Here is a 13,768-nt window from a genome sequence, read left to right as displayed (position 1 = left end):
AATGGTAAATTTGGAGCAAAAGCTAATGATGGTTTCTTTGTAGGTTACGCAAGCCCGCTGAAGAGGGTGTTCGTACCATGCTTGGGGAAGGTGATTCAAGTCCAACACGTGGATTGTCAGAAGCATACTCCGTCACCACAACTTCCCGGACAAAGATTCTTATTCTATTACGACAAACTCTGGGAGTCGTTTCAACTGCCTGTCGAGCCGAGTGATGAGGAATTAGCTTTTCTGTACTAGTATCAGCAATATACTTCACAAGAGCCTGTGTCTAGTCCGCTAGAAGTTTCTCAACCCACCGTGGGTACTCACGACAATGAAGCAGGACCAAGTGGAACTACTCATGAACCACCAGAGGAACCAGCTCCATCATTTGACGTTTCTGACGACTCAGAGGAGGAACCCGCTCCTACCTTTGACGAGGAGCCAAATGATACTTCGCAGGATGCTGTGGATCAAATCGTTGATCTCGACATTTCGAATTTGGAATCGGAAGTAGTTGTGCCTGACACGGTTATGCCACGGACGTTGTCTTACCATCCTTCAGAACAGATCATTAGCGACCTACAAAGTGGTGTCAAGACCCGACATCAAATAGACCGAGCTCTTACTTGTTTTTACTCTTCTATTGCTGATATGCAGAAAGAAGTCTCACTTAAATGTTTCATTTCGTAAATAGAGCCCAGAACCTACAAAGAGGCATTAACCGAGGATAGCTGGGTGAATGCTATGCAGGAGGAGCTGCAACAGTTTGAAAAGCTGGGCGTCTGGAGACTTGTCGATCTGCCAAAGAATCAGAAATTAATCAAGACAAAATGGGTTTTTAAGTGTAAGCGTGATGACAAAGGTGTCGTGGTGAGAAACAAGGCACGACTTGTGGTTCAAGGCTTCAGTCAACAGGAAGGAATAGATTACGATGAAGTTTACGCACCGGTTGCAAGACTTGAAGCAATTCGAATTTTTCTAGCCTTTGCGTCTTGGAAAGATTTTAATGTTTATCAACTTGACGTCAAATCTGCCTTCCTGTATGGCACAATCAGAGAAGAAGTGTATGTGGGGCAACCGCTGGGGTTCACAGACCCACAGCACAGAAACAAAGTGTATCTACTGGACAAAGCGCTGTACGGACTTCACCAGGCCCCGAGAGCCTGGTACGAGACGCTTTTGACATACTTGCTGGACAACGGGTTCACAAGAGGCACACTAGACAGCACTTTGTTCACCAAGGAAGAAGCAGGCCACTTGTTGATTGTGCAGATATATGTTGACGATATCATTTTTGGATCCACCAACGACGACCTGTGCAAAGAATTTGAAAAGGTTATGAAGAAGAAATTCGAAATGAGTTCAATGGGGGAGATGAAGTTCTTCCTCGGGCTGCAGGTGGAACAAATGCCCGACGGAATCTTCATTCACCAAACGAAGTATGTGAAGGACGTGCTCGACAAGTTCGACATGATAGATTGCAGTCCTGCATCCACCCCCCTCGCGCAGAATCATGGAATTTGTCCAGACGAGCAAGGTGTGAAGATGGACGAGACATTGTACCGATCTATCATTGGTTCTTTGATGTATCTCACGGCTTCCCGTCCAGACATTATGTACCCGACGTGTCTCTGCGCCAGATATCAGTCAAATCCAAAACAGTCACACCTGACTATAGTGAAATGTATTTTACGGTATTTGAAGGGTTGCCCAAGCATCGGCTTGTGGTACCCTCGATCGGGTGACTTTACTTTATCTGGTTTTGCTGATTCTGACTTTGGGAGCTGCAAGCAAAACGCAAAGTCCACCACTGCTGGGTGTCAGTTCTTCGGAACTCGACTTGTCACCTGGCAGTGTAAGAAACAAACTGCAGTAGCGCTCTCTACTTGCGAGGCTGAATACGTTTCAGCCTCCAACTGTTGCTCGCAGATCCTTTGGATCCAACAGCAGATGCGAGACTTCGGTTTGCAATTCTTAGATACTCCTATCTTCGTAGACAATGAAGCAGCTATTAACATTACAAAAAATTCGGTTCATCATTCAAAAACTAAACACATTGAAATCCGTCACCATTTTATCCGTGATTGTCACGAGAAAAAATTAATTCGGATTAAACACGTGCACACCGATGATCAGAAAGCAGATTTTTACACTAAACCTTTTGACAAAAAGAGATTTTATTATCTTTTGAAATTAAACGGGATGAAGAATCTGCAATCTGGGAGGGTTATTGAATGTGAAGCCGAGTTGGGCGGCGATCTGACGTGAACCTTTATTGTGTTGTCAAATTTTTGTTTGTACAGTTTTATTTTCTGCTTTTCGTTAAAAAATCAAAAACACAAAAATATGTTTTCGTTTTAGGGGAGATATTCGCAGAAAAATACAAAAACATGATAAAATTCAAAAATCCAAAAACATTAGAAAATTTCAAAAAGAGTTGTGTAGAATAGAGGAAATGATAGTACATTAGCTAGACGGACACAGTACGCTAAAGAATTGTAATGTATAAAATGCAATTAAGCAGTCTCGCTAAAGATGTACCGGTAGGTTTTTGCAAAATTAGTAAATCAGTTTGTGATATAAACATAAATTTCACTTGCGTTTACGTGGGGAACACCTCCAGGATATATAGGTAACCCCTGAAATCCTGTTTGAAAGGTCCCGTATTCTGAGATACTAGGTCTTTATGCTCAGTGATATCTGGGGTATTATCCCGGGACTTCTGCTGTATGGAAATACTGACCTAGTCCCCGGATAATACTTTCTGCAAAAGCTTTGAAACATAAGCATCGCCCTCAGCAAGCTGATGAAACAATAAAATTAATAGTAGCTGCTGTTGAAAATAAAAGATCCTCTAAAGGGGACCCACCAAAAGTCGAAGCCGTCATCTCTCTGCGTATACGGAAGTATCGACCTGAGCTCTCACGGCCCTCGTATATAACCCCTGAACAGATATCAGCTGTGGTATACTCACCTGTAAGACTGAATACTGGGATCCGGATACGGGAGTATATACTGAGGTGGGACACATGTAGACGTTTAAGTCCTAAAACACTAATTACGTATCCCGAACAGATTGAAAATTTTGTGAGAATTTAAGTGGATCAGTATATCGGCAATCTACGCGAATTGTTTAATGCTTAAAATGTATTAACAACTTAACGGTACTTGTGTTTTGTCGGCAGCGGATATGATCCCCTAACACGCTCACAAAAATATTGTGTGTACATTTTTCTGTCTATCCAGTTTATAAATCCAAAAAGATTATAGTTCTCATTTTATTTTCGACAACTGACTTAGGGAATCGGAAGATCAAAGTCTAGTGCAGATCATTTCAGTGTATGATGAGGGCTGGGTAAGCTGGTGATGTAGAACAATGATTGGTACAATGTTTGTTAAGTAAAAAAGTGTTTGGAAGTTCAAATTGGTCAAAAGTTCATTCAGTTGGACTATTTTCAAGAATGAATCAACTGCGTACTTCATAATTCGGTTAACCAAGGTCATTAACTTGGACTTGGTGGGCTAAGCAGTTGACCAAGGTCATTGACTTGGACTTTGTCAACTGGGTGTGACGGTGGTTAATCTGAAAAAAGTTATTTTTTTTTTGAAAATTAACCAAGGTTTCGCTTATTTGTCACCCAAAACAAAGGTTTCGCTTATATGGCTGTTTCAAGCGTTTCGCTTATAGCTTCATATGAGGTTCCGATTATTTGTCAATGGTCACAAAAGCGAAACCTCATCACCTATGTAAAGCCAAAGGTTTCGCTTTTCTGTCACTTTCACCCTTTCGCTTATTCGTCAAACTCTCTCCGGCGATTTGAAGCGGAACCATATTACGACCATTTTCAAGTGTTGTGCTGCCCGATTTTCACCAGTTTCTGTTACGTTATTAGTAGATCAATCATGGGCAAGGTAAGTTTTTGTTCAATTTGTTCAATTTCATGCTTGTTTTGAACTGTCGGTCATGTTTGTAGAACTGAACATAGATTTAGGCTTTTATATGTGAAATTGAAGCTTGAAAACAAACTTGTGTAGTCGTCTGAGTGTGTAGATCATGATGATGTGTGTTAATGGTTTCGAATTTGATGATTGATAGTGTGTGTCGAGTCATAGATATTTCAATCTCAGATCTAGGGTTTTAGAGATGTCAAAATTGAAATTAAAACATATCCCTAGTCTCGGATTTGTCAAAATAACAGGTACGTGAGTTCAATTGTTTGTTATGATCAGTTTTAAATGATTGATGAGGGTTTCGCTTAAACAATCACTTTACATGGTCCGCTTATTTGTTCAATTGATGGTTCCGCTTTTAAATGCATTAGTGGTTCCGCTTATCTGTTCAATTGATGGTTTCGTTTTTAGGGAAGTATGTGTTTTCGCTTAAATGGTCATTACATGTTTCGCTTGTATGTTCATCACAGTTCCACTTATACATGTTTCGCTTGTATGTTCATCACAGTTCCGCTTATACATGTTCCGCTTGTATGTTCATCATAGTTCAACATGTATATGTTCCGCTTGTATGTACATTCACATGGTCCGTTTATATGTTTTTCATATGTTTCGCTTATTGTGCAATTGTATTGTCCCTTGTAAAAGTTTAATGTTTGAAAATTGTCTAAGTGTCTGATTCAGTGTGTTTGTGATTTGCAGGTGTCTAATGTTGTATTTGATCCTCTTCACAACAGCTGTTGTGATTTGGATGTTCAAAAATATCCGGAGCTGGTCAATTTCAGTGGTATATTGGAGTTCATGGGACGTATTCCCATTCAGAAGGCGTTGACTGATCAAAGACCACTGTATAGATCTCATATTGAACGTTTCTGGAAGAATGCCAACTATGATGAGCAGAATAAAGTTATTTCTTCAGTTGTTGAAGTACATGGCAAGTTGGAGAAGATTCTGGTCACCGAAGCTCTTATTCGTGAAGTTGTTAACTTTCCTGATGAAGCAGATTCTCCAATGAGATTTCCAGAAAGAATGGTGAAGGGATGCATGTTAAGGATGGGATATCAGGGAGCTTTGAATGCCGGAAATTATTTGAAATCAAAGTTTACAAAGCCGTATAAGTTCTTGATTCATTGTGTTTTAATGTCGTTAAGTCACACCAAAGGAGGTTATGATGCGATGCGTGACTACCAAATGAATATGGTGACTGCGTTGGTACTAAACAAGAAATACACTTTTTCACATATCGTATTTCATTACATGGCAGAGAACATTACATCAAAGATCAGGTCTTGGACGTATCTGAGGTTCGTACAGATGTTGATAGACCACGCGTATCCTGAGATCGACAGAAATATCAAGGATGATTTATTAGTACAATCACACATGAATGAAGTTACTATCAAATAGCTTGTGAGATATCATCCGAACCATCCAGAACCGAAAGTTGATGTTGCATTCTTCGGTTTCATTAAAGATGCAAATTACGCTGATCCAGATCTAGTTGAACACCAGAACTGGAGGAATGAAGATGAGATGAAAGAAGCGGCATATGCTGAAGAGTTGAAAGTTCTTGCAGAGTTCAAAAACACAAAGAATGAGTGGTATGTGAAAGAAACTAGGAGAAGACGCAGGAAAGCCACTCCTATTGTTAAACAAGTTGAAGGATCTTCTTCACAACCAAAGAAGAAGCAAAAGAAAGCTGCTAAAACGTCCTTGATCGATGAACCTGAAGAAGATGATCCAGCGGTTGTGGCAGAAAAAGAACAAGTGGCAGCTACAGAAGATGATCCATTTAATGTTGATGTGGTATTTGATACTGATGTATTAGAGACAGGGCCAACAGTAGTTGCTGATGTTGATAAAGTTGTTGATGTTGAAGCACATAAAGAGAAAGAAAAGGTTGTTGATGATATTGAAGGAGACGATGTAGATAAGAGTACAACAAGTTCATCAAGTTGTTCAGATGATGGTATTGACGAGATTGAAAGTCGAAAAAGAATTCAAAAAGAGATAGAAAAAGAAAAGCTGTTAAGGAAGAGAAAAAGACAGGAAAAGGATGATGATGATGTTTATGTGCCTTCTCCAGAACATGTCTCAGGATCACAATCTTCTCCAAAAGTTAGAAAGAAAGCTGGAGGTTGAAAGAAAGTGGTTTCTCCAAAGATCAGAAAGGTGACTCCAAAGATAAAAATTCCAAAGATCGTTTTGAAAAAGAATTCAAAAGAAACCAAGAAACCACCTACGCCACCACATGAACCAACACCACCACAATCACCTATACAATCACCACCCCGACAACCTACTCCACCACAACAACCCTCACCACCTAAACAACCAATACCTCCAAGACAACCATCACCTATTTATCATTCACCACCACCACAACAACCTTTTGTTACCTTACAAGAAATATTTCAAACACCTCCACTCACCCAAATGCAACCTGGTTTGTCTAGCAAAGGTCTTTATACTCCACAGGATAATCTTTTAGATGTTGGAGATTTTGATTTTGCCAACACTTCACAAGTCAGAAATGTTGAAAAGAAAGTTGAAGAAGTTGTTGCTGAGAACAAGAGGCTAGCAGCTGAAAACAAGAAAGTGTCTGATAGGGAGAAAGTTTTAGAAATGCGTGTGAAGAAGCTGGAGATTGATACTAAAGAGTTGGTGAAAAGGATTGACAGTGATCAATCTGAGATAGACATTTTGAAGGTTAGAGTTGCAGAACTTGAAGAAGAGAAGACAAGACGTGATGAACAGAATGAATACTTCAAGTTAAAGAACAAAGAGCTTGAAGCAGCTAAGGCATTAAGAGATCACGAGTTCTATATGCTGAAAAAAGTTGTCGAAAGCATGCTCGGAACATCGGTAGAGCAAAAGTTTGAAGAGCTGCAAGTTGAAGAGCTTAGAGCTGAACGTCAAGCAGAGATTGAAAGACAAATGAAAGATAAAGGTAAGGGAGTTGAAGGAAGTTCAGCTGTGTTTGAAAGATCGATTGTTCCTTCTATGGTGGTTGATAATCCCAAACCTATTTCTGCTATTTCTGGTCTATTTGAAGATGATACTCCTATGAATGAGTTGATTGGAGATAGCGATGAAAAGATGAAAAGGAAAGCTGCTCGTGAACGTGAAAAACTTGAAGAGAAGAGAGGTACGTTGATGAAGATGCAAGCTGAAGAAGAGAAAGCGAAGAAGAAAGAGAACGAAAGAATAAAGATTGCGCTTAGCAGAAAGCCAAAACCAAGAGAAGAAAGGTATAGAGCTATTTGAAGACCCGAAGACTAGACGAAGACTGCGGCTGTATCCAAGGGGGAGTTTGTTGGTGCATAATGTCTAAAGCCCGCGTCTTAGTCGTAGTTGATTAATGTATAGGGTCTAGTTTGGTTAATTATGTATTGTATAGGGGTTAAAAGTGTAATTGTATGGTTTTCATGTTAAGGTTTCGCTTATATGGACATATGCCATATAAGCGGAACTACTTGTTAAGGTTTCGCTTATATGGTCATGTCCATATAAGCGGAACTACCTCCCCTATAAATACCCCAAGTGTTTTCTCATTTTGTACGTTGATGTCACAAGTGTAGCCGACCTGCTGACCTTGTATTTTGTGAAAGTTGAATGAGAAAACAGTGTTAAAGTGTATTACTTCTGTTTCTACTCCTTTCTTGCTTTGATTCATGCCGATTTTGTATTTCCGCTACATTTTCGGTAGGTGCTAGCTCCGATTGTCTCAAACGACGATCAAACTCGGTCCTACAATTGGTATCAGAGCTAGGAGCTCGATTGCACTGATCAAACACATTGATTCGTACCAGATTTCAGCGATTTCAGATCCGAATTTCATCTATTTCTTCAGTTTTTTCACTTTTATCATGTTTTTCGTTGAAATTCGTCAAATTGAACGGGTTTTTACGGTCTAAATCAGCTGATTTTTTGATATGTTGTGCGAAAATACCTGATCTATAACCCTACCAAGTTTCAGATCCAAATTCCTAGCCGTTTAGGAGAAATCGAAGATTTTCGGTTCGATTTCGCGTCAAAAATCAGAGGTTTCGCTCATACGGCAGGGGTTTCGCTTTTGTGGTTCGCTTATAGTGTCATCTTATGGGTTTCGCTTTTGTGGTTCGCTCATAGTGACATATTTTGAGGTTTCGCTTTTTCGTCATTGATTGGTTTCGCTCTTACGTCAATCTTGTGGTTTCACTCCAACGGCCCAATCAAGATCGTTTAAATACATTACCGGCCCAATCACATCTTTTTTCTAACTCACAGTTGCCGACCACATGAATTGAATAGACAGCTCAGCTTAGCTCATGTGATTTCATATTAAGTTGCGGCCCAATGAGATGTTATTAAGTCATATTCTTCTCGGACATCTGTTGTCGATAGCTCTGATTAATTGTTTGTCACTCATGTAAATTGACGGCCCAATCATACTCGATTGACATAGTGTTAGTTCATGTGATACTCATTTTAGCGGCCCAATTAGTTTATGTTGTGTAATAGGTTTGTCGTCCACTAAGTGATGTGTGTGGCCTAATCAGAAACAATAGTTGTCGGCTACTTTTAGTGAAGGTCCAATGAGAATTGAGATCATAATCGTTTGTTATTGCATGTGAACATTAATGGTTATAGGACTAGTGGGTTGTTTGGCCCAACCACAGTTGAACATTAATATCATTGTGTCAGCCCATGTGAATTAAAGGTGTTCGACCCAATCAGTGTATAATCATGAACTTTGACTGAATATAGATCGGCCCAATCAAAATATTAAAGCAAGAAAAATTGTCAGCATTAAAGGTGTTCGGTCCAATCAGTGGTTGTATTGAAATGATTTGCATGTGAAGTATATACATTGAATATTTGTTGTCAGCTAGTAGGTGTCTATATTGCATGCATTGTTGACATTTGCATTTAAAGTGAATGGTAAAAAAAATTCAATCAAGTTGTCGATTAAGTGAGGTGAGTTTGGGTAAAAGTTGATTGAATTGGGCGGCTAAATGGAATGTGATTTCACTTAATTATTGACAGCATTTAATCCATGTCGGATTAGTGGATCTAGAGGCTCAAATCATAATTGTTAGATATCTCGGCCCAAAAAGGTTTATGGTATCAAAGCCCATGTGATTTAGATTGCCATCCATATTTTACGGCCCAAATTAAGAGTTGGTGTATAGAGTTAAAACCATTCAAAGCCCATATATCGTGGTTCATTCGATTAGGCCCATTCATTCAGTGATCTTCACTTGAACAACAATGAAACGAGTTTGCGAATCTTTGACACAAGTCTTAGATTGACTTCATCAAACGTATACTTTTACGCATTCATTTCGTTTTGAACTGATCATTTGTTCGTTTGTTTGTTTGCAGGAGAAACGTGGTTTGTCAAGCATAGGATACTCGCCCGAGCGAATCCTCAAACGATCCTAACTCATTTGATTGTGTGAAATTTTGTATTGTTTGAAAATTTGTTGTTGTGAATTTTTCATTACCAAAGCATGAGTTCTGAGATCTATATTGCAATGAACAAATTTGATAATTTTACAGGTATCAAGGGTGAGTCTTCGAAAGAATTGATTGACAGGTATTGTCTTCTAGTTGTGGAGATGGGGAGATTGAAGATAATCAAGACCAATGAGGAATTGAAAGACAAATTGGCAAACGCATTGCCATATGATGAGTGAAGTACTTACTTGATGATGTTGAAGAATAATTCAAACTATGAATTTCTCAACCTTAGTGACTTCATCGAGAAGATTCAAGCTCAAGAACTTGAATTACAAAAGATTAGAAAATTGAAGACTGATTCAGGAGAGAAGAATCATGAAGCAGTAGCTGATGAAGTAAAAGTCAAATCTGAGGAAATTGTTCAAGAGGTAGAGGAGCAGGTTAAAGAAATTTCAGCTATTAAAGTTGAGAAGAAGGCTGAAGCTGTAAAGATGAACGAGAAGTGCTTAAATTGTGAAAATTTGAAATCTGAAAATGCCAAACTCTTGAGGGATTTAGAGAGTTTGTCATTAGAAAATGAAAATCTTAAAAAATCAGAAAATGTTTTGAAAAATCAAAAACAAAATTTAGAAAATGAAAAAGTAAAAATTGAAAAAGATTTTCAAAGTCAAATAAAGATTTTAGAAGATGAGAAAGATATTTTTGGTAAAAATAATCTTGAAAAACAAATTGCAATAAATTCTCATCTTGCTAAAATCATTCAGCTTGAAAAAGAAGCTGAAAGTGATCGGAATAAAATTGCTGAGTTAGAAAATAAGTTGAAAGGTTTTGTGACTTCTGCACCATATGTGTGTCCAGAACCGATCAATTCAGTTTCAATAAGTGACAGTGTCACAAATTTTGACAAAGTCAAAATTGAGGATTGTGATGATAAAACTGATGATGAAAATGAGAAAAATGAGAAAAGAAAAATATTTTTAGAATTAAAAGAAAAATTCAAAAATACTGTTTTGCAATCTACTGAGAAAGGTGAATGCTCAACGCAAAAACCTGTAAAGAAGAATGTGGAACAGAAACAAAAAGTTAAAAATTTGAGAAATTTTGAAAATGAAAATAAAAGCTCATCAGATCAGTCATCCAATCACTATGAAAAACCACAAAAATTTAAAAATCAAAACTCACAAATAGTTGGTAATAAGTGGTGCAGGTTTGACCACAGTGCTCAAGCGTCAAATCAAGCATATAGGAGAAGTCATGAGTACTACAAATCAAATCAGTGCTATGATTTGAGTGTTTGGTATGATAGTGGTGAACGGTACAATAACAGAGTGTGCTACAAATGTGGTTTTCAAGGACACATTGATGTTAACTGCCAGAGACAGAGATTTGAGACAAGAAGATGTTATGAATGCCAAATCAAAGGTCACATTGCCAGAGATTGCCCAATGAGATCAATTGAAAGATCGAGGGCTGTATCTCAGAAAAGGGTGATGAAGTCAGTCAAAGTCAAAGAAAAGCCCAAGGAACTGAAAGTTTTAGAACAGAAAGTCAAAGAACCTAAAGTTCAAGAAAAGAAAGTGAAGCTTTCTCAGGGCCAGAAAGACAGACTACGAAAGAAGAGGAAGAAGGCACGAGAGTATCTCGAAAGGATTTTGTCCTCGGGTTCATCTGTTGGTAAAAATAAGAGTTATGATGAATCGACTTCCTCGATTGCAAAGTCAAGCAAGACGAATTCATCAGATACAAATCTGAGGACGAAAGAAGAAAAGAAGAAGAAGAAAATGGTCGGCGATGAATCTGACGTGTCAAAGTCAGACAAGCCACCTTCAGGTGATGAATCTGACAGGTCAAAGTCAGACAAGCCACGTTCAGGCAATGATTCTGGTTCATCAAAGCCAGAGGAGCCAGTTGCTGAGGTAAAAGTAGAGAATTCTGGTTTAACAATGGATGATGCAAATTTTCCACCATTGTTGAACGAGAATTCAAAAGCACCCAAGGACCGTCAGGCTTGGGTGAAACTGTTAAAATGAAAAACCTGACTTGCCGGAACTCCCAGGTTGGTAATTGGGGAGTAGGAATCGGCATCTTTCTTGAGAAATTCACTTCGATGATATTTCGACTTTCAAAAGATAAATTAAGGACATTAAGTTGTACTTGATTCATCTTTCCTACAAGTGGTAATTTGAAGAACAAGGTGATGAAACCCCATGTTTGTGAAATGCACACAAAACTAATTTTCCGGAAAAACCATTTTGATTAAAACAAACTTAAGTGTTTTGAAATCATAATGGGAAAATAGTTTGTTGTCAGGGGGAGTTCTGATTGTTTACGCCAAGTGGATGGTGAATTGAAGCGATTCGATATCATGTTGTCACTTTATCTGTATAGTTTGTTTTCAAATTTTCCCGAAAAATCAAAATTGATATATATTTTGATTTTAGGGGGAGAAAAATTTTAAAAAAATATAGAAAATTTGAAAAAGTCAAAAACATTGAAAAATCAAAAATGAGTTTTTGTTGCATAAAAGAGGAAATGATAGTATATCAGTGGTCTATCACAACACGCTAACGATATGTAATGTTTAAAAGTGATAAGCGATCTTACTACGGATATGTCGGTAGATTTTTGCACACTTAGTAAATTGAAATGAGATATAAACCTAAATTCAAACTTGCTTAATTCGTGGGTAACTATTCTTGAATATATGGGTAACCCCCGAAATCTTGTTTGAAAGATCCCTCTTTCTGAGATACTAGGTCTTTATACTCAGTGATATCTGGGGTATTATTCCGGGACTTCTGCTGTATGGAAATACTGACCTAGTCCCCGAATAATACTTTCTACAAAATGCTTTGAAATATAAGCGCAGCCCTCAGTAAGTTGATAAAACAATAAAATTGATAGTCACTGCTGTTGTAACAAAAGATCCTCTAAAGGGGACCCACCAAAAGTCGAAGCTGTCATCTCTCTGCGTATACGGAAGTATCGACCTGAGCTCTCACGGCCCTCGCAATTTACCCCTTAACAGATATCATCTGTGGTATACTCACCTGTAAGACTGAACATTGGGATCTGGATACGGGAGTATATTCAAGTGGAGTGATACACATTTAAGTTCAAGTTTCTAAAACATTAATATCGTATCTCGAATCAATTGAAATTTGTTTGAAAATTTAAAGTGGACCAATATGCTGACAATCTAGGTAAATTGTTTAAAACTTGAAATGTTTAAAAGCTTAACGGTGTTGGTGATATGTCTCAAAAACTGATATGATCCTCTTGCACAAACTCACAAAAATATGTTTGTACATATTTCATTTCTGCATTTAATTTCTGCTATTGCATTTATGTTTCATAGTATGAAAAATCCAAAAAGATTGTCGACAACTGATGGTGAAAAACTGATATTCAAAATCTCAAAGGCTAAACAAGATGAACATTTGGATTGGTTAATTGGTTTGAAATGTTGAATCAGAATTTGAAATGTTTCAAATTTTGTTAAATTTTAAATGTGAAAGATAATTCTCAAATGTTTAGATGATTCATTAATTTGAATCACAATATTGTGTGTTATATGTTTGAGAATTTTTTAGTGAATTTTTAGAGTTAAAACTATTTTGTCTTACGAGAGGTTGAGTTGTGTGGGTTTCTGATTCTGTTGCTACGGAAAGCCAGGCGTCGATCCTAAAAGCACGAAAGCTTGACGAAAGGGGGAGCCTGAAGAAAGAGACTACCGAGAGGGAGAGCAACTGAGTCCGAAGACAGATCCACGGGGATTCTGTTCGTGACAGAGAAAGACAAGACGCTACGAGATTGACTGCGGCAATATCTAAGGGGGAGATTGTTAGTGCATTAATGTCTATCGCCTTCGTCAATCCGAGCCGTAGCGAGAAACCGAAGAAATCAAGTCTTTATAGTGTTATATCTAGTTAAAAGGCAAGGTGGCAATATTGTAATTAATGAAAAGTTTCATTAAAGCCTTGACCTATAAATAGGAGAGTTATGACATAAGTTAAAAGACTTTTGCTCATTTTGGAGATTCGGAGATTCAAGTTTAGAGAGAGAAAGTCTAGAGAGAGAAAGTACTCTCTACGTGATTCTTGTATCGTACACGTCATATCTTTCAATAGATTCACGGTTCTAGTACATTATTATGTGTTCGGTTACGCACGTTCACGGATTCTGCACGTCGAACGTTCGTTACGCAATCGAACGGTGTCAAAATCGGTCCTACAAATACACAAAGTATACAAATAGTCACACACAATGTGTCTTTAATGTAAATATATATTCTAAATACATATTTATCCATTTTTATTTATAAAAACCAACCTCCAATACTTGTATATTTGTAACAAAATCTATGGCAAAGTGTATATTGAAAACC

This window comes from Helianthus annuus, chromosome 16, assembly GCF_002127325.2.
Source record: "Helianthus annuus cultivar XRQ/B chromosome 16, HanXRQr2.0-SUNRISE, whole genome shotgun sequence".
Taxonomy (NCBI): domain Eukaryota; kingdom Viridiplantae; phylum Streptophyta; class Magnoliopsida; order Asterales; family Asteraceae; genus Helianthus; species Helianthus annuus.
This window is presented reverse-complemented; position numbering follows the sequence as displayed.